The sequence below is a fragment of the Seriola dumerili genome, unplaced genomic scaffold (genome assembly GCF_002260705.1).
Source record: "Seriola dumerili isolate Sdu_G_001 unplaced genomic scaffold, Sdu_1.0 BDQW01000674.1, whole genome shotgun sequence".
Taxonomy (NCBI): domain Eukaryota; kingdom Metazoa; phylum Chordata; class Actinopteri; order Carangiformes; family Carangidae; genus Seriola; species Seriola dumerili.
In genome coordinates this window covers 40,141-59,963 of record NW_019174929.1, presented here as the reverse complement: position 1 = coordinate 59,963, position 19,823 = coordinate 40,141, and the positions used below count along the sequence as shown (strand labels likewise).

Genomic DNA, 19,823 nt, shown 5'->3' with positions numbered 1-19,823 from the left:
TACAGCACCTTAGTCTCCCTTCACTGGGGCAAATAAGCCACCAACAACAAGACCAGATAAATGTACCGACTACCACTGCATTGTTGTCAGAGCACAGCACGGAGTCTGCTGCGTGGGAGGCTGGAGGGCGAACAGAATGAGCCAGATAAAGGCAAGAGTTGCAGACGGGTCTGAATGTGGTAGCCTTGAGGCTGGAGGTGACAATGGGGGAGAGGGGACCCAGGTGACCCCAGCTGAATGGAAAGCTGTTACATGAATAGCACCTCTGAGTTTAAAATCTACTCCTGCCTCTTAAATGACGCTAAACACAGACTATTTCACTGTTCTGAACTATGCTCCAGCTGCAACCACCCACTCTTGTATTCACACACACATACACACACGATTAACTTATATTAGTAGCTATTCAGTCTACACAATAATCCTTGCCTGCTGGATAAACCACATATTACATGGATCGTAATTCAATAAACCAGTCTTTGTCAAACATCTGACTATAGGCTTAATTCCTGTTGTGCCTACATAAATGAGAGCTCTTATAATTACAGAGAGTAGATATTAACAAACCTTTGAATTCATAATCTGATGTTGATTGAGAACAATAAATGAATTTATTATAAATAATAAATGGGAACTGTATTCCTTATTCACTGGTTATTTAAGTTAATTATTTGTCTGAGGGGGGAAAAAAAAGAATTTATAATTGCAAATAATGAGCGACCCCAAATTATATTATAATGAAGCAAATGTAGTAATCCCTGTGGTGTAATAAGAGTCAGTGTCAACCGGCCTATTGTAGCTGCATGCTGCAGATCTTTTCCTGCTGTGAATTAGACCTACAGGCAGGAAACATAAAACAGGCACTCCCCATTCCCAATTAGAGGATTGGGAACTTATTAAACACAATTCCAGTCAACCCCAAATTCAAATTATTAGTTTCACCACATTTTATAAATAAATTGTCAACACACTTAAGCAATATTCAGTATACCCATTATTATTATTATTATTATTATTATTTATTATTATTATTATTATTATTATTAATTACAGACAGTAACTGTTAGGGTGAGAGGAAGAGATGCCAAGTAAATTCTGTCCCATTAGGCCACAAGTGAACAGTCAGAATGAGGCACAAAGACTTATTTCTGCTAAAATAATTTCACTACACTGAGCATACTGGAGGTTTAGCTCTCACATACAAAATCCAAACAGACTGATGGAGCTGACATCAAAGGAGCAGGGACAGAGAGCTCACATCCACCTGTGGCATTTCTGTCAAAGAGTGGCCTTTTCTTTAGCTTTGGCTAGCCATAGCTAGCTCACACACACACACACACACACACACACACACACACACACACACACACACACACACACACCCTCAACAGACACGAAAGAAATACATGAAAATGCAAAAGTGCAAACACACTCAAGTTTCCACAAAAGCTTTCATATGCAGTGAAGCAGAGTTGAAAATTATAGCATCATTTCCAACACTGAAATTTGTCAGGGTACACACACACACACACACACATACACACACACACACACACACACAGAGGCCTTAAATTTGGTATAGTTCAGATACGCACTTAACAGACATATATGCAGTTTGTCTGGGCACAACACTAAATTCAAATTCCACATTTCTGCAGTGGCACAGCGGGTGAAATATATGGTTAAATCATTCACTCGTACTAAACCCTCCCACGTAGAAGCTTCTCATGTATCTTTATATTACACGTCAAACAGGCTGTATGCCTGCTGGAATTGCCACTTGAGCTAAAGCCTCCTGTACAGTACGTGAAGGAAAGCAGTTTTACCCCCACAGCACAGAAAGATTCACTTTCACATCAACTGAACCTTCAAATTCCACATGTGTTCGTATACGGTGTGGGCTACGCTTGATTTAATTTTCCTTGACCATAACAAAGAGTTGTGTTTTTCAACCATCATGTGACAGTGGCTCAGTATCATCACCACAACTGTATACAGCACAGAGGAGACCAACCACAACATAGCTGTCCTGACCAAATTCAGGTTTTATGTTTCATGTACTTTAACATTGCCTTTCTACTACTGCTGTATGTGGGACGTATGTGGGTGTCTGTATGTTTATGTGTCTGCTGCATACGCATGTGCATGTATGCATACGTACAATTCACCTTGTGGTAGTTGTGTGTGGATATGCATGAGGCAAGCCAAAACTTGTACTTCAACTTCTGTTTGGAATTCATCCAGATCTGCAACATGTTTAAAAAAAAATAAAAAATCCTCCCAATCCTCCGTTCCAAATCCTCACTCTCTCCTGCGTCCAAACAAGCTAAAGTAGGAATTCTGCCGAGTTAGTTATTTTGACAATAGAGGTAATCTATGCCATCAGCAGACTGCTCCCTACCTGGATGCAGTGTGGTTATCTCTGCAGAAGCAGCAGCCACACAGTCAGTCAGGCCGCGGACTGCATGGGGGAGTTTGGGGATGTAACGAGGTGGGGCTATAACACTGGTCCCAGGGGAAATAGGGAAATGGGAGGAAGAGGAAGGTGGGGGTGCAGTGTGGAGGGCAAACGGGTGAAGCGCAGAACATTGTAGCCACAGAAATGTCTTATACAGTGATTGAACACACGTGATTGTCTGTTAAATATCCAGTTCCATAAAGTCAATCCTCTCTGCAGTAGCATCATCTGTGAAACACGAAACGACAGCTTCCATGCAGTGAGTAATAACCATAACTGGGAATGAGAGGACATTGCTGGTCAGGAAACAGCTAGAGTTCAGGTAAACTGTGGACACTTTGGCATAGATCATTTTATAGAAGCAGCATTTGTGGAGTCATTGTCATCTCATAAATTTATTCACTTCCTACTTTGGACATCTATGGACAAATAAATAAAAAGTCCAGTACTGTGTAGTTAAAAAGACAAGCTGTATTTCTACAAGAGATCCACCATATCTTTGAGTTATTTGGTGTCGGAAACAGGTCAATCACGTGCAAACAGCTGTTTCATGCTCCAGCACACCGTTAACTGTCACAGCCAGACAAATCTCTCTTTTCTTTTCATCTTTACCCTCTGTCTCTCTCAAACTGCCTTTTTCTATCTCCGGCCCTGTCCTGCCACTGAACTACAGCAGACTAGACATTCACAAAATGTCTAGCACCAAAGTGTCAGGAATGACTACTGTAGTGTCACTCTGGTTAAAATATCTTTGTTCAGATTAAAACAGTGGCCAGTATTTCTGGCAGAGCTGAAGAGCAATAGTGTCGAGCAGGAAAAAAAAAAAAAATTCTACCCAGTTTGTTACGAGCAATACCCTGATACAGATACAGTGCTGTGGCTGCAGGAGGCTTTCATGTGCTACTCAGCAAACACATTATCTGTCATTTCCTTTGCGTCAAGTAACAAGAATAAAAGTCTATTTACTGAGCAACTGGGTTTAGGCAGGGTGAAGGGAGAGAAACGACCGGCAAATAGAATGTTTTCCTCCACGGTGGACGGCATTCAGTCCCCAGTGCTCCTAACAGGCGGGTGTGCAACCTATCAATTCTCTTTGATTCCCTCTCATATATTCTTCACTTCAAAGACTGTAAAGACAGAGAACATAAAATAGGCTTGTCTTTTTGCACACTGATGAGACCTCTTTTCTTAACTTCCAAGATATGCATTCATATTTTCCTTCCTTCCTTTCTTTCTCTCTTTCTTATTCAGTGTGGGGTTTGTGTTTTTTGTGTATGTTGGGGGTCTCTCTCAGGTAATGTGTTTATTTTCCCGGACCCATCTTCTAGTTTACTGCGTGGTGGCGTTTCTCCCCTCTTATCGCCTGACCCTCGCGGGGCACTTTAGCCCCTCAAATCCTGTTCACCATATACTCGTTTTAGAATCTGTGAAATGAGTGCTAGAGAAGCGTGGCCACAATGTCTGCCTGTGTTGCTACTGGACTCAAATGGGCTTGGTGCTTTTTTGTCCAGGGAGATGCATAAATGGAAGTTTTTAACACCTCAAAGGAGGCTGGGCCTTTGTGGAGCCACACTAGAGAAGCCTGCCAGTCTCCCGAGGAGGCAGACACACTGAGTGCTGCAGGACAAAGAGCTTAGAGGAGGAGAATCAGCAGGGGCATCACTCTGCTTTGGGCACCAGGCAGACACACACACATGTACACCCACATATATAGCTGCACTTACATACAGAGTGCACATACAAACACATGCACACACACACAAACATTGCAAAGACTGAAATGGCACATTTCAACTAACTCAAAAACCTGTGAACACAAAATGATCAAAAGAAGCAGATTTGTTGAATATACGTATATCATAACAATCATATTATGTTTTAAATCTGATCAATTAACTGACACCAAATTCTTCTCATACCTACGGTGCAACCTAGTTACAGGTAGAAATCAAACAGTCAGTAGAAGCAAGCAAAGAATAGGAAGAAATTAACATAAACACTGTATTTCCACCAGTTAAAATACAATGCTAACTGTAAATAGATTCACATGTGATTGTACAAACACGCTCAATAAAAATGACAAATACAACCAGCACAACAAACTCAGCCATTTCCTACTTATTGATTTCAGCTCCACTATTTGAAAATAATTTCCTCATTTCCATCTCAATTTTCCTTATTGAAATTATTTTTTTATTCCCGAGTACAGCCCGACAGCTGGCATTTACAATCAGTCTTTATGCTGTGTAGATGTCTACAATAAGCATTTAGATGCAAATATCTCTGCCTTGTACAAAGGACTTGCAACTTCTGTCAGAAGCAACATAATCAACCTGCAATTGTCTCCTGGCTCCAAGTGGTTTCCAGTGACAAGGCCTAAGCTGTAAGCATCTGTATTCAAATGATTCCCTATTTCAGGCACGGTTTAGTGTGGATATTTTCCAACAGTACGGCACTGAAAATCAATCACATGGTGAATTAAACCAGAAAGGAAACAACTGATCCATAAATGATCAGGTTACAACAAGGCATTGGTGTCCGCAAATTATTCAGTGTTTTCCTTGTTCGAGGAGAAGCGGGGACGCACTATTTGATAGTGGCCTTTTCCACCAATGACTTGTATTACTTTTTGATTTGCAAAGGCAGGCTTGGGTTGACAGATAATTATTTTAGAGGTGAGCTCAGCACAGTGCAGGCAGACAACTTTAACTGAGGGAATCCTTTGTTGCGTGTTAGAGAGTAAAGGAAGTCTGAAATGGGCTGTAGTGTCATCAGAAAAAAAAGAAAGACCAGAGTAGAACTTTCATATTCCATGTAGGAAAATCACTCTTCATCTTCCATTCATATAAAGACAACATTGTACTCTTCAGCATAACAGCATTTCACTGCATGTTACTCTGCATTCGGCCAAAAACTCATATCTGAAAAGGCATCTAATTTTTAGTCTTTCTTCTCTGTTGAAATACGAAACTAAATGAATAACTGACAAAAAGGGAGCAGACACACAGGATAAGGATTTACCTGAGGAAAAAAATGACTGAAATCTTGCTTAAGATCTAAGGTTTATTGAAATAAATAAATAAATAAAATCTAAGCCTGTACTGTGGCATACCACCGTGGTGTAAATCTGATAGTGATGATGGCATATGCTTTCCTTTGGCTCCACTGGCCCCTGTACAGCCATTTTAACATTTTAACAATTAACATTATAACCTCTGTTTTTTCTTTTTATTTACAGTTGCAGAGGTCATTTGTCTTTTTTGAAACCCACAATTAATAGCAGCGTTTGCAAATGCAAATGAGTCCATTTAGGGGGAGGGAAAATGATCAGTTTGAGAATATTTCTGCCTTCTTAATCTTCTAAAGAGGGAAATGATTTAAAAGGAGGACACAAATCTCCAGTGACATGGCAGGAACTATAGGGCACTTTCCTCTCTCCCTCTCTCTTTCTCTCCATTCGTCCTTTCTCATCTCACTCATGCCCCCCCCCCTCTCCTCCTAATTTACCCCCATCCACCCCCCCTCCACACCGTTACCCTGTAGGGGTGGAAGGGCCAGGAGTAAGGGACAAGGAGCTGGGAGCAGGGCTCTAGTTGGCTTGTCCCCTCAGAGGAAACAAATGTAGTGTTTGAGCCACTGATCACTGGTATAATTGAGTTTAACACTCCTTTTCTGGATTAAAAAAGAGCCTTTGAAATGAAAGGTCAAATTACCTCTACAGTCAGGCAATAAATAAGTCAAACAAGGTAAGAGGTTCCTGCCAGCATATGTTAGTGGCAAATTTAATTAGTGGAAAAACAGGAGGCTCTTTATCGGACACTCTTCCATTCTATACTGCATTGAACAAAAGCAGTGTTGGAGTCCCAATTGTATACCAAAGGATTTAAAATATATCTGTCATCAATTAATTGATCTCATCATTTGAAGTCACGTTTCAGAGAGCATGCATTCAACTGACTTGGTGCAAATGTATGAACACCCCATAATTTAATATTATAACATCACCAAGATATCCACAGCAATTTGCACATAATCAAATTGCATGGAAAAATATTCTGGATAACATTTCTGCACACTTTTTAATTCATGATTTTATTCCTGTTAGGTAATGTATCCTATAGGCTCGTTTTCCATTGACTGCAGCACAAGTAAGGGGAATAGGCATAAAGTAAGGCAACAGTCTGGACTGGAAGCACAGAAGGTAGCCCAGCAATGCACAGAACAAGAGAGAGAGAGAGAGAGAGAGAGAGAGAGAGAGGGACAACACTGCTCTACACCCAACAAGCTACAATGTGGCCTTTGTGACATAATGCACTCTGCGCAGCAGATTGTGGAAAATAATCCAAAATTTACTGGTTCACATATCCAGCAATAACAACTGACATCACAACCTGTACCATATATGCCATGTTTCTGGGCACATTTTGCATTTAGTGGAGAGTGAGGGGGGTAAGAAAAACATCGTCAAGCAGTTATTATATTCCCATCATGTCCTGGGAGCCCATTACAGCATGGCACAAGCAACGGTAAAACTGAGAAACTCAGCGGGCTGAGGCTACAGGCAGAGGGCTGGGGAGCACTTAGACTCACATTGCAAACCTACTGCATACTGTTAACTGCTGGAGAAAGATGTAGTTCAAACAAACACTTTGCACCTACAGATTATGTGTATTTAAATTCTGGTAGTCATTAAGGTTTAGTTTTTCTGTTTGAGTGTTTAGTTTGCTTCTGTGTGGCCAGGCACCTTCAGGAGTCTTTGCAGAGCTCCTAAAAACAGAATAATTAAGAAGAGAAAGCAGCAGATGAGCAGGAGGAAGAGGCTCTTACACGTGGCTGTCCAGACAATAGTAACATGAGGGTGTTGTTAACTGTGTTTAAAGCACAACAGGTGGGTCACATGAAAGATCACCCAACACATGCTTCTCATTATTCTCACAAGAAAAACTGACATTGCTCCAAGCAAAAGAGAGAGGGCCCTCCATGGCCACCACCACTCACCACAAACTAGTTTTCAAGTATATCTTACATTACATATGAGTACACATTGTGAAGCAGAGTATGCGTTGAACATTCCATTGGGACAAAATGAAAATATAAATTGATTAAATTGCATGTCCAAACTTGCAATAAGTGCTGCAAGGTAAGTATGATTGATGTGATAAAAGAAAAACACTTCAGAATTCCTTTTCTCTGGACATAACAGAAGTTTTTCAATTGAATGAGCCAAGTGGACTTTTAAATAAAACTAGCTGACTGGTTCCCACAACCTTTAGAAATGAGAGTTAAAATGTATACTGAATAAAACATAAATAAATGTGCTGAAATATGTGACTTCCATCCAGCTAAAAAAAAAAGAAAAGTCCACAGCTGTACCATTTCAATTTTAAATGTCAAAAATAATATTTTTTAAAAAGGTGTGTGTGTATGATGAGTGCATGTACTTGTTCTTGTGTCAGTGCATGTGTGCATGTATGTGTCCGTATATCGTGTAACTATGTGCATGCCTGCTCTCCTCAGCAGCCCCCTGAGCGTGGTTTTGGGCAGAGTGTGGCCTAACAGTAAAATGTTGAAATTGGAAAAAATATTACCGTTCTTTCTCTTGAATAGCCGAGAGATAAGCCCCCTTTAGCAATGAAGCCAGTGGAGTTTAAGCTTATTATGAATACCTCTCAGAGCGCAGAAGCATGTACTGTAGAAATCAAAGGGAGTAATAGGCAGGTAAGCCAGTGTCATTTTAAGGAGGAAGTCAGTTGTGAAATTGTAAAATCGCAAGGCCCTGCTGACAATCTCTTGCCCTCAGAACACTCCCATAAATGATTTCTAATGGCAGTGGCTATCACATATCTGAAAAAGTTAGAAGTTTGTGAGGTGAAAAGAAAAAAAAATCCAATGCTAATCTCTCCATTGATGGGGACAAATAATAATAAGACCATTTATCACTTTGATTAAACAGCACATACTCTGAAGTTCACAAGAATGTGTGATTCTTTGCGAGTGTCCTAAGCTTCCCATAGTAGACCTGGCTTTGCAGAACATTCCTCATGGTTTCATGTTCAATTGGCTGTGAAAGTCCACAGCATTACTCTTACATGCTGGACTGAAACCATTAAAAAAAAAAAAAAAAAAAACAAGCAACAAACTGAGGTCATTTTTTATGACATTTGGGGTACAAGAGCTGCTCATCAAATTTCTTAATCCCTGCATGAAGCAAATGCACACACACACTGACAAAAAAACATCAGCTGTAGGGTTATACCAGCATATCAGTTTTTGCATTTTCTGCCTAATAGCATAAGTTGTAAAGCTCTTCTGCTGAGATCTGCTGTAAATATGATATTATAACACGACTGCTCCGAGGAAGCCTGGACTCTGTTGTGCTCGCATATTCTACAATTACACACACACACACACACACACACACACGCTAATACATACTGTGCTTTTCTCCTCTGAATATTCATCCATGTTTCCACATCATCTGCAGGTCTCCTAATCACAGTCACTTCCCCTTTAATCACAGGGCTCTAATTAGGTCCTAATAAACCATTTTGCCATCCTCTTGGAGCGCCTCTGTGTCACTCACACATCAAACCATGAAATACTATATTAAGGGGCTGTCAACCTCAAAGGAACGCTCCTCCAGCAGCAGTGATACAGATACTGCAGGCACACCCTCTTACACTAATTGAAATTATCGAAAGCTCCCCTTACATGTGACACTTGGCCATGTCTGAAACCATGGACTGAAGTACAGCAGTCAAAAGCAAGACGGTTGTGCCAGCACTGAGGCTCTACTGGTTTCTCTGATGTCGGGTAATTGTTTAAACCTGAGTGGATATGGCACAGGGCCTCATGCTGTCTGTTCTGCCAAGAGAGGAAGAAAAAAACGTTCTTGCTAGCACTTTTCTCCTCTGTTTCTTCTGTTCTAATTCAGTCCAGCATGGGCTTCAAGGAAAGCCTCAATGATTCCATGTTCATCTTGGAGAACCAGTGTTGGGGATGATGATCACTGACCACAAGTTGATAATGATGACTGTTTAATTAGAAGCCTTTCTTTGGCCTGGCCACAACCCAAACTCCTCCACCCTGCAGATGGTAACCAATAAATTTAGCTTTGCTGAGGATGAGGAGGAACGTTGTACCTCCCCAGTTTACCCTCAACCCCACCCCTAACCAAGGACATAAAGCCTTTATCCCTGCTGCATGCGCCAATGTACGAGCAGGCATCTGACTGTGGTGGTAAAGTGCAACAGTGTCTGTGTTCACATACATCTAATTTACAATTGGTAATAACAGTTTCAAGTAAATGCAAAGTCATCAGATCCATTTTTTAAATTCATCATTCTTTCTATTCCAATCCTTTGGGAGATTTTTCTGTGTTTTATTAGCATATTGAAACCTTTACATTGACGGCTGCTGCAAATAGTTTAATGTCAATGTTTTTAATTTGTTTTTGCTACAAACTCCTTACAACTAAAGCATAATTAGATTTTTTATGGTTGTGTTTAGGCAATTCAAAGCACTTGGTTAGAGTTAGGGAAACACTGTGGTTATGCTAAGTATATTATGGTTTAGGTTGGGAAACTACAACACTTCGTTAAGGTTAGGAGAAACATCGTGAGCATGGTAAATGCTAAAAAAGTTTACTTTGATGGGATGCACTCCCCAGTCTCCAGCGTGAAAGTCATGTGCCTGGCCATCCACCATGACCTCCTCCCTGTAACTTTACACTGCGGTATAAGAACGTAACTCTGTGAAGACGCTTTGATAGCGGACGTAAATTGCTTTTGCAAATTAGTTGCATATGAACAGGATACGTCGGACGGAGAGCTTTTAAGTCATTTGTATATATTTGTACGCGGTCTGCAGGGTAATTAATTGTGGTCATATAATATTCTAGCAACAGCAAAAGATCTGTCTTTGTCAAAATCTGAACGTTTTTGCTCTTTAATACTTGTTCCACAATGTCCACAGTTCCACTCTCCTCAGCAAAGTTTTTGTAGTTTTTACAAACTGTTCTGTCAAGTGGAAAAAAGAACGAGTGTTACTGTTCCTCAAACAGGACAACCCCTCCCATCCTCCTCTGGTCCTCCTCAGTCTACTCCTCTCCCACCTCTTGTCAATCATCCTCCCTCAGACCAGCCCTCTCCCAGAGGTTTCTACACCCGTACTGCCTGGCAGAAACAGCGCTCTGTGTTTGTGTCTGTGTGTGTGTGTGTGTCTGTGTGTATTGTATGTGGGCGGGTGGCGTGTGCCAGAGTGGCTATCCCCTCAGATTGTCAAAGAGGCTCATGGGAAATTTACTGCATGGGCCAAACCACAGGCTTTCTCTATCATTTCAGCAGATTTCTCTTTTTTAGTCCCATTCAAGAAAGTGATTATTGCATTCGGGTTCTTTCTATGCCTTTTTTTTTTTTTTTTCTTCGAGCTGTGAGTCGGGCTTTCTGGGTTTTCCTCACTATAGCTCTACTTTGCTTATAAATGTGTAGTTGAGCCAATCAGAGATTTCTCCAGAGCAATTACAGACAGGACAAGATATTTCCACTGCATTTAACAGTTGTTTCTACAGTATGTTTATTAATTAATTGACCCTTAAAGAACAAGTAAATGACGGTTAACTGAAATTGAGATTTTTTTTTCTTGTTGGTTTATGGTTATGGTTATATTATGGTGCAAGTAGACAGAGTGATGGATAAAGTCATTCCTGCAGTCACCATGCACCGGTGCTGGTGAGGGTAGGTAACTGTGCCATTTGGAAACAAACAAAATGGGAACGTCAGCTGCTGCTTCCACACTACCACCTGATAAGAACAAAAAGTATTTTCGACCACCTTGAAAACAGCAAAGATTTCCCTCGTGAAAAATTCACCATGCGCATGGTCAGGAGAAAAATCAATTTCTTAGACTAAAGGAGACTGAGTTTGATCTACTTACACATCATACAGAGATCTGAGGCCGTGTGAATCGTGTGGAGCCTTTAGTCTAAGAAAGTCACAGAAAATCTGCTCTTAGCCCATCTTTTCACCAACGGGGCCTAAACACCCCCTCCCTTTACTCAGAGAGTAAGAGAGAGGATAACAAAGACAGACAGAGACCAAGAGAAAGCTTGTGGTTGGGTCTGCTGAAGCCATTTTCTCATAATGCACATTAAGGGCAAAGCCTTGTAACACATCCAAGTCTGTGTAAAAAGGAATTATTCAGAAAGGAAACAAAAGACCTGGGCAAGAAGAGATGCTATGGTTAACTTCATCAGAACTTTAGCCACAAGACCCTTTCCATCTATTCCCCTCCCTCCCTCTTTGTCACTTTGATTTATTTTTGGCATCGTACATTAGCATTTTCCACAGGAAAAACTGTTGGGAATCTGATTTCTGGCCCAATATGTCTTTTCTTTTCCATAACTTCCTTGCCTGTTTTAGATGTCACAGTAGTTGCTCCATGATGCAAGTAGTTGATCAGTATTTGTTTCCATCCAAGATGGGATGACACGCGCTATCTGCAGAACTTGAATTTCAGTGGCAGCAAAGACCAAGTATGTTTTTGTTGAGGCTCGTCTTCAAAAATGTAATGGAAGGAACAAGTTAAGGCTGAGCGAAGGTTTTAATCCAAATTTTAAATCAGTGTAAATATGCAAGATGTAGTGTCTCAGTTCATGTTTGCATTCATGTAATTACATGATGGAGGTTTTCTTGATGAAGTCATGTCTTTAGTATTGTATTTCTACTTGACTCACACTTATTCCAACTGAAGAATCCAAGTATCTGGACCAGCCTTCTGCATCATGGATCAAAGAGCCACATTATGGCAGAATTGCTCATCATGGCCATGTCACTTTCTGGTGCTCTAATCGCACATTGCTCACGAGTTTGCACACATGCACATATGCACACAGAAACTAAGTTGCCAGTCTGATCTGAAACAGTTATGTGCCAACACCTCGGCTCCCAGCATCCTAAAGGCTGGACCGCAGAGTAAAGAAGCCAGATTGGCTGGCTTAGTCATAACTGAGGAGCATATTTTACATCTCATGTCAGATCAAGCTGGCAGATACCAAGCCGGCTGTCAACCTCCACCACCAACTGGATAATGTCTAATCGTTCAGCTTTTACAGACAGTGGAGACCTGTGTAACTTGGATACAAAAACAACTACTGTTTTCTACGACCATGGAGTACACAAACTTTGCAAAACTAGATCAATTATATTTTTAGTCACAAAGGGTCAGTGATTACAACCTTGTGACTCATGCTCAACCCTAAATGTTGAAATAATTGATGAGGATTTTTTTTCTGCAATAGGGTTATTCATAAGAAATACGAAATTCAAATTAGGTATGTGTTCCATGCCATAATTGCACTGCTTTTCCCTTATTAGAGGGTGAGGTTCTTTCAGGTCCCCTTTCACATTATATTTACATGAAAACTTTCAGTGTAACAGCTGCCCATGCTGGCTCAAGTGATATTTTCATAGAGTCCTTTAACACTTCCTCCAAGGCAGTGGCTTGCCCAAGGGATGGTCTGATCCAAACACAATGTCGGGGATCACAAGGAAAGGCTTGTTGTGATGCTTTTGTGTGTGAGCGGCGCAAAAGCCCACATTACACTAATCTCTTTTCCCTTGTTCACTCACAAGACACAATCTTGGGTCTTCAGAGCTTCTCCAATTCTAGTAGGGCAGAAATCACTCGGGGCAAAAGATCACAGCTTCTTTTTCTTTCTTGTTTTTAATAATCCCAGTATTTTGCAGCAAGGTCACACATACATATATAGACTGTGTGTGTGTGTGTGTGTGTGTATATATGTATGTGTGTGTGTGTGTGTATATATACATATATATAATATAATATACTGTATATATATATATATAATATAATTATATATAATATATATATAAAATTATAATATATATAATATATATGTATGTATGTATACATATATATATATATACACACACACATACATATATATACATACACACACACACACACACACACCATATGTTTATGAAAAGTTGATTAACATGTGATAAGCATCATTTCTCTGTGACAAAAATGAAAGGTTAGTGCAACTGCAGTCAGTGGAAGCTGTTACTGAGTCAAAGTGAAAAAAATAATAATTAATGTACGACTCTCTCAGACTGTAGCTAACAAAATGGTTGCCACGAAAAAAAAAACACAGGAAAAGAAAACTGTTTTTTTCAACAGGCGCTGGATTCTGAACCCAAATGTCTGCAAAAGGAACATGAAGCGACATGAGTGTTTGTTTAAAATTCAGTTTCAACCACCTGCACTCTTTTCACACAACCTGACAGTTCTCAGCCTTGGTCCATACGCTGTGTGTGTAAGAGCATGTGTGTGTGTGTGTCTGTGTATGTATGTGCATGTGTCGCTCCGCCTGTGTGTGTGAGAGAGAAAGTGTGTGTGTGTGTGTGTGTGTGTGTGTGTGTGTGTGTGTGTGTGTGTGTGTGTGTGTGTGTGTGCGGACTCCAAAATCCACCACATTTTAATTACTGCCCAGCTACACTGTGCGCCTCTTTGATATGGAAATAAAGGCAACCATCTTCACACAGCCACTGTACAAATCTTCATCTGATTCATAAAAAACAATGAGCCCGACTAATTCCTCCACCTGATTACAGTCCCAGACCTGTGTCAGGAACATGCGGCCACCAAGGCCCCTCCAATTAATTCTACATATTAATGTGTGATTTTAAAAAATCAACACAGACTACTTACCATAGCCTAGACTGTTGCATTTTGAAGTCAAAGTTAATTATGCACAACTATGCTGTGCACTAAAAGAAATTGTCCAATTATTTTGAGAAAAACATATTTGGTGGGAGAGTGAATGATACAGATCAAAATGGGCCACTTAGGTTACTTGTGCAATTATACAGTTCCTGTGAAGATACACATATTTAGATTTTTTTTTCATCTGTAATCCTTTAATGTTAGCAATACTGTTCACTTACAGCAGCCAGAGGGACACAGAGATCTAATAGAGCAGGAAAAAAATGCTCCAGTCTGGTTGATGTTCAGTTACTAAGTATAGGCGCACAATAGGTTTGTTTCTGAATAAAAAAATAACATGTTCTCAAGTTTAATCTTTGACATTAGACATACCTGTGTTCAAGGAAAAACATAATCTTAAAAAAACTCTCTCAATCACATTGTGGCAAATTAACAGCCAAAGCTGGATGAAATTCAAAATGTAAAAGCTTGAGATGCTCAAGCTTTTTTCAAACAGGCAGTGTATTACATCGGTGTATTACATCGGTGTATTACATCGGCGTTTTACACCTCCTCCCATTAATCTGTCTGGCTCTGCATCAGCTTTTCAACTAAGACGGTGACTTGGTAAAGGTGATGCCCCTCTGTCTGCTCTTGATGACTCAGTTGACCACTGATTTCATCAGTATTTCTCCTCTATGAGAAGTCACAATGGTGCAGACAGAGAAAAGATTTTTCCTCCTGTATGAGCACAAATCCATTTCACCCAAATAGGAGACAAATGTACTGTAGTTGCTCTCTTTAAGCCACGAAGCACACTGTCGTCAAAAACCCAATCTACTCACCCTACCAAATGCTACGTTGGTGTACGGGGGAACGGCGAGTTCCCTGTCACTGCATGCATGCATTCATTACACATAATACTGTGCAGTGCCAAACCAGTGTCCCGTGAAAGAAAATTAAGCATCATGACAGAAGTGACATGTCACTAACTTGTCAGAAACTTCTTGTTGAAGGGAACAAATTAAAAAAAAAAAAAAACTGCTGTGGCATATTCCCATCAGTTTTGATCATTGTTGAAATATTCTACAGCAAATTAGATAACACTTAGAAAGACAGATGTCACAACATGTGCTGCCACATTTATTATCTCCTGCCGTCCTCCACCCTTCTGTTGCCACCCTCCTCTACCTTTACCAGGCCTGCTGTTGTTTACCTCCTCTCATCTTGTTTATCATCAGGTCTTAGCCACTACCTCCACCACTAGAGATGGAGACTACCTGTGCGCACCCCCCCCCCCCAAACACACTCTGCCTGCCCTCATCCCCGCAGCATGCTGTCACCTGGAACATAATAGCTGTCTTTCTACAAAGCACAGTATCTATGGAAAGATAATAGGATATGTAAGGTCTCAGTTATGTGGTCTAAATGACGTCTGGTTGGAAGACGGAGCGGCTTTTTGGATTTTGACATTTCAAATCAAAAATCAACTTGAGTGTTTATCGGTGTCAAGAGTGAAGCAAACAAAGTATCACTCATGCATGCACACATGCTAAGGCGTACAGGGGGTCACGCGCGCACACACACTAGAGCAGTAAAACAGTGAAGCTTTTACACCTAAGAATTTAAAATATCAGGGGTTGGAGAGACTGGTGCAGCGTCTTTACAACTCTGACCTTGTGTGAAATAATCTACATTCAGTATTACACATATTATTAGTACTGACATACTAACATTGCTCTACCTGCAAATGATAACACATCGCTATTATTTATATCCCTGTTGCAAAATTATGTTAATATAAGAATTTTGTTTCCTAATCCAACTGTGAAATCAGCTTATCATGAATTGGAATTGGTTGTAATATCATTAAAAGCATCCTGTTATTCCCTGCAGGGGGATGCACTCCGGGTGAAACTGTTAGCAGAAGAGCAAGGCCGTAAAATGAAACCTACACAAACCAGCACTTTTATTTGCATCAGTGTGTGGCTTAAAGATAAATAGCACCTGATTTTTTTTAAGCAGTCAAATAAAATAACACTTTGCGATGACTAATATACAGATCCATCACTGATGCAGGTACTTTGGTATTTTTTCTTTTGACTTGAGTCAAACTTGCGATAAAATCCCCAGTAAACAACATTTGCTGTTAACTCAAAATGACCAAATTCACCCTCCGTGTTAATGGCATCAACCAAAAGCATAATCAGTGATAAATGTGCACATATGTGGAGGAAGATATAGAAAAATATTCAAACCACATCACATAAAGCACATTTCTGTCTGCCACCCTTCCCCATCCACTCTCTCTCTCTCTCTCTCTCTCTCTCTCTAACTCTCTCCCTCTCTCGCTCTCTCCCTCCTCTCTCTCTCTCTCTCTCTCTCTCTTTTTCTCTCCTCTCCTTTTTTCTTTGATCCCACTAATTGCTGGCACAAGAGCTTAGTATAAACAAATCCTACCTGTGGATGATGAGGACAGTTAAAAGTAGAACTATAGGTAAATTCAATTTGTGGCACTTAGTCTAAAAAAGAATTTAAGACTGGTTCATTCACAACATTTCACTTCTGCTCAGTAAAACAAATAGTAAAATCGCTCCAATTGCAGTGTAATAATAATGGGAGGGGGGGAAAAAAGATCAGCAGCAGAGTTGCTCTTGCAACAAGATAGATATTGGACTTGGACAGAGTGCAGGATAGGTTTAGACAAGTGAGTAAGGGTGGCTTCTCGCTTCATGCCAAAATGAAAGTCCTAAAATCTTTGAACTTACTGGCACATCAGCGTCAGCGAGTCTAAATCTTTACGCTGAGTCCAGGTGGGAAATGCTGCCTTTCTCAGTCTCGCAAAAAGCTCAAGTCACCCCGATATCCACCCGCAGATTAGTCCTTGAAAATACAGAGAATGTGCAAGGCCAGTCAGCAAGAAACATGATAAATATGATATTATTGCCCTGCACTTCGACTTCAGTTAAGGTTATCACGCACCAACAAATTGCTGCGTCTTTAGTTTTTAATTAATGTTTAAAGCGACTGCAATTACAGCGAAACAAAAGCACATCTGTCCCAGGAAGAAACCAGCAGAAATTATACGAAGGGGGTCATACTGCCAAAAATGATATTAGCACATAACCTTTCATCAGTGATTGAAATGCACATTCAAGTTGTATGTAACAATTGCAAAGTGTACAAAGGGGGAAAAAATGGGGATTAATTAAGATGCCGGTGGTTCCCTTGTGCAAAAATAAGTGAGAGATGTTAAATAGGAGCCAAGTGCGGTTCCTTGGCATCAAAGGGCTGTAATGCCGCTTTTCACTCTTTTTCCTCTCTCGCTCTTTTGGTGAGCGACACGCTGGGCTGCACAAGCCGTCAGAGACAAACTCTTATAGAGACAGAGCCGAGTGTCCCTGTATAGCAATCAGGACAATGTGCTGAATGGGCAGTCTAATTATAAATGTGCCATTTAGGCTTGCATTTGGTCTCCAGAACCGCCTTACCTTATGAGGAAACCCACGTTCACAGCTACAGCGAAGAGCAACTGTTCAAAACTAAACTGCAACAAGGATAAAAAACTTTACTTCGACACCGCAGAGAACAGATGTTTAGCTGTTTTTCAGCCGGGAGAATTAGCCAGGAATGCGTTGCAGTTTGAGGAGTTTAAAGAGAAAGGACGCGCGAGGGATAATTAGGTTTTCATTAATTAGCCACAGGTGTGTTTTTCTGACTGGTCAGAAAATAAAAAAAAAACCGCAGGTCGTCAGTGTTTAATAAATATAGGGACGACACGACATGACAGTTGTATTTAAAATAGTGGAAAATAGTTTACAGTGTTGATGTGTGATTCTGTTCTGATGAAATGTTGACACGACTCCTGCAGCAGTTTGAAGAGACTCGTTTTTCTGTCTAAATTTGGAAAACATCTTAAAATGGGGAGACATCTCCGCAGCCAATATCTTTCTTTTCCAGTCATATTTTACTCCTCAATTTACAATAAACATAGAAAATAAATTATGAAGTTTGTGCAGCATTAATATTTCCTAATGGACAGTGTAACCTATCAAAAAAAATGGTCAGTGATTAACCAAATTATCAAAAATGGGTAAAGTTTATATTGTGCTCTAAAAAAATATCTAAAGAATAATTATTCTATGTAGAGGCCTGGCGATATAATTTTTGGAATCGTCTCGCAGCAACGACCGGATAAAAGCAGGAAAACAATCCTTATTAAGCACACTTGCACTTTTCACAAGTTGTGTCTGTTCAGTCCGGGAGCGCCGAGCTTCAGAGCTTTCGGCTTAAATGGAAAACTGTCTGTTCAAGTGCATCTCCTCTAAATGGACAAGCCTTGCAATTGTTGAATTTAATTTATGGCTTATGCATTCTTTAGAGGTCAATTCCCCTGACCTCTCGAGAAAGTTAGGGAAGAGCAAATTCCCAGCCTGCACGGGGGCCAGAAACTCCGGGTTTCTGACAGAAAAAGTAAAAAAAAGAGAGAAAAATCAGACAGAAATCTGCAGACGACAGAGGCGGTTTGGGGGCAAAGCGCCATGGAATGTGGAAAGGTAGAATGAGACATGAGCGAAAGCTTCACATAAACTTGTCCTCCTCACATGCAGAGACAGGAAACCCACCAGGACGCACGTCATTGTCAATGAATGGTACCGCTCTGTGGACAGAAGTGAAACTGCCACCAGCAGAAAGAAAGTTACGGGACATGTAAACACAGACACTATAGCGCTGTCAACCTTTAAATGTTCAACAGTTCAGGAAGAATCAGCAGTTTTTTTCTCGGTGTTTAGTGAAAATGTTTCGGTGACAGCGGTCCGGCTTGGTCTTAACGCTGCAACGAACAGCCTGAGTCCGCTCGCACGGCTTCACGCTGCTGAAATAAACAAAGAATAAAAAAGGTGATTTCAAACCTTCAGACGCTCGTCCGAGTTGTTTCAGAGTTTAGTTGTGATATAAAGTTGGATGTTGAGCAGCTTTTAGCGCTGATTTGCTGATTCCGAGGTGAATCCGAGCGCCTCCGATCCCGAGCACGTAACGCGCCACTCTCGTCTCGCCTGCTTGTTTTGGTGAAAGCGACGTATCAAATAATCGCAATAATTAAAGTTTGACAGTCACTCCCCCCGTTACAAAGTATGTGAACCGGTCTACGCTTAACACATAAACCACTTTCTAAAAGTGTTTCACAGCAGAAAAACAAACTAAATAAAACGCGCGCACTGTGCCGGAGCATTTCACTGACTGCGCGTTCGACTTTTAGGAATCAGCGATAAAACACAAGGTGAAAATGTCAGGACAACACAAGTACAGCAAACGTGTTTTTTACCTTGATGATCCGAGCCGTGGAGAAGATAACTGTGCGTCCTTTCCCGTGCGTGAAGACTGCCACACTCAGCTAGACTTTGTAGAAAATGATCTCTGAGCTATCTGTTGAGTGAAAACTTAAGTCTACTCACACGCGGCTGTGTATGGGGGGGGGGATCCCGTGAAGTTCAGCTGTCCAAAACTACAAGTGCCTTTTGTTGTTCGCCTACCTGTTCTTTATCTCTCTCTCTCTCTCCCTCTCTCTCTATCTCTCTCTCACACACGCACACGCAGACAAGAGAAGACGATGGGTAGAGCTGCCGTCAATCTTGGC

General features: G+C 40.7%; 1 protein-coding gene across 1 annotated transcript in view; it reads right to left on the bottom strand.

Annotated features, from left to right (window-relative positions):
• Window positions 1-19,547, bottom strand: part of LOC111236575 (transcription factor SOX-6-like) — a 130,130-nt gene extending 110,583 nt beyond the window's left edge. Inside the window, exon 1 of the mRNA XM_022765364.1 lies at window positions 19,512-19,547. The gene's annotated coding sequence lies outside the window, so the exon portion shown is untranslated. The remainder of the gene's footprint in view (window positions 1-19,511) is intronic.
• Window positions 19,548-19,823: the final 276 nt, after the last annotated feature.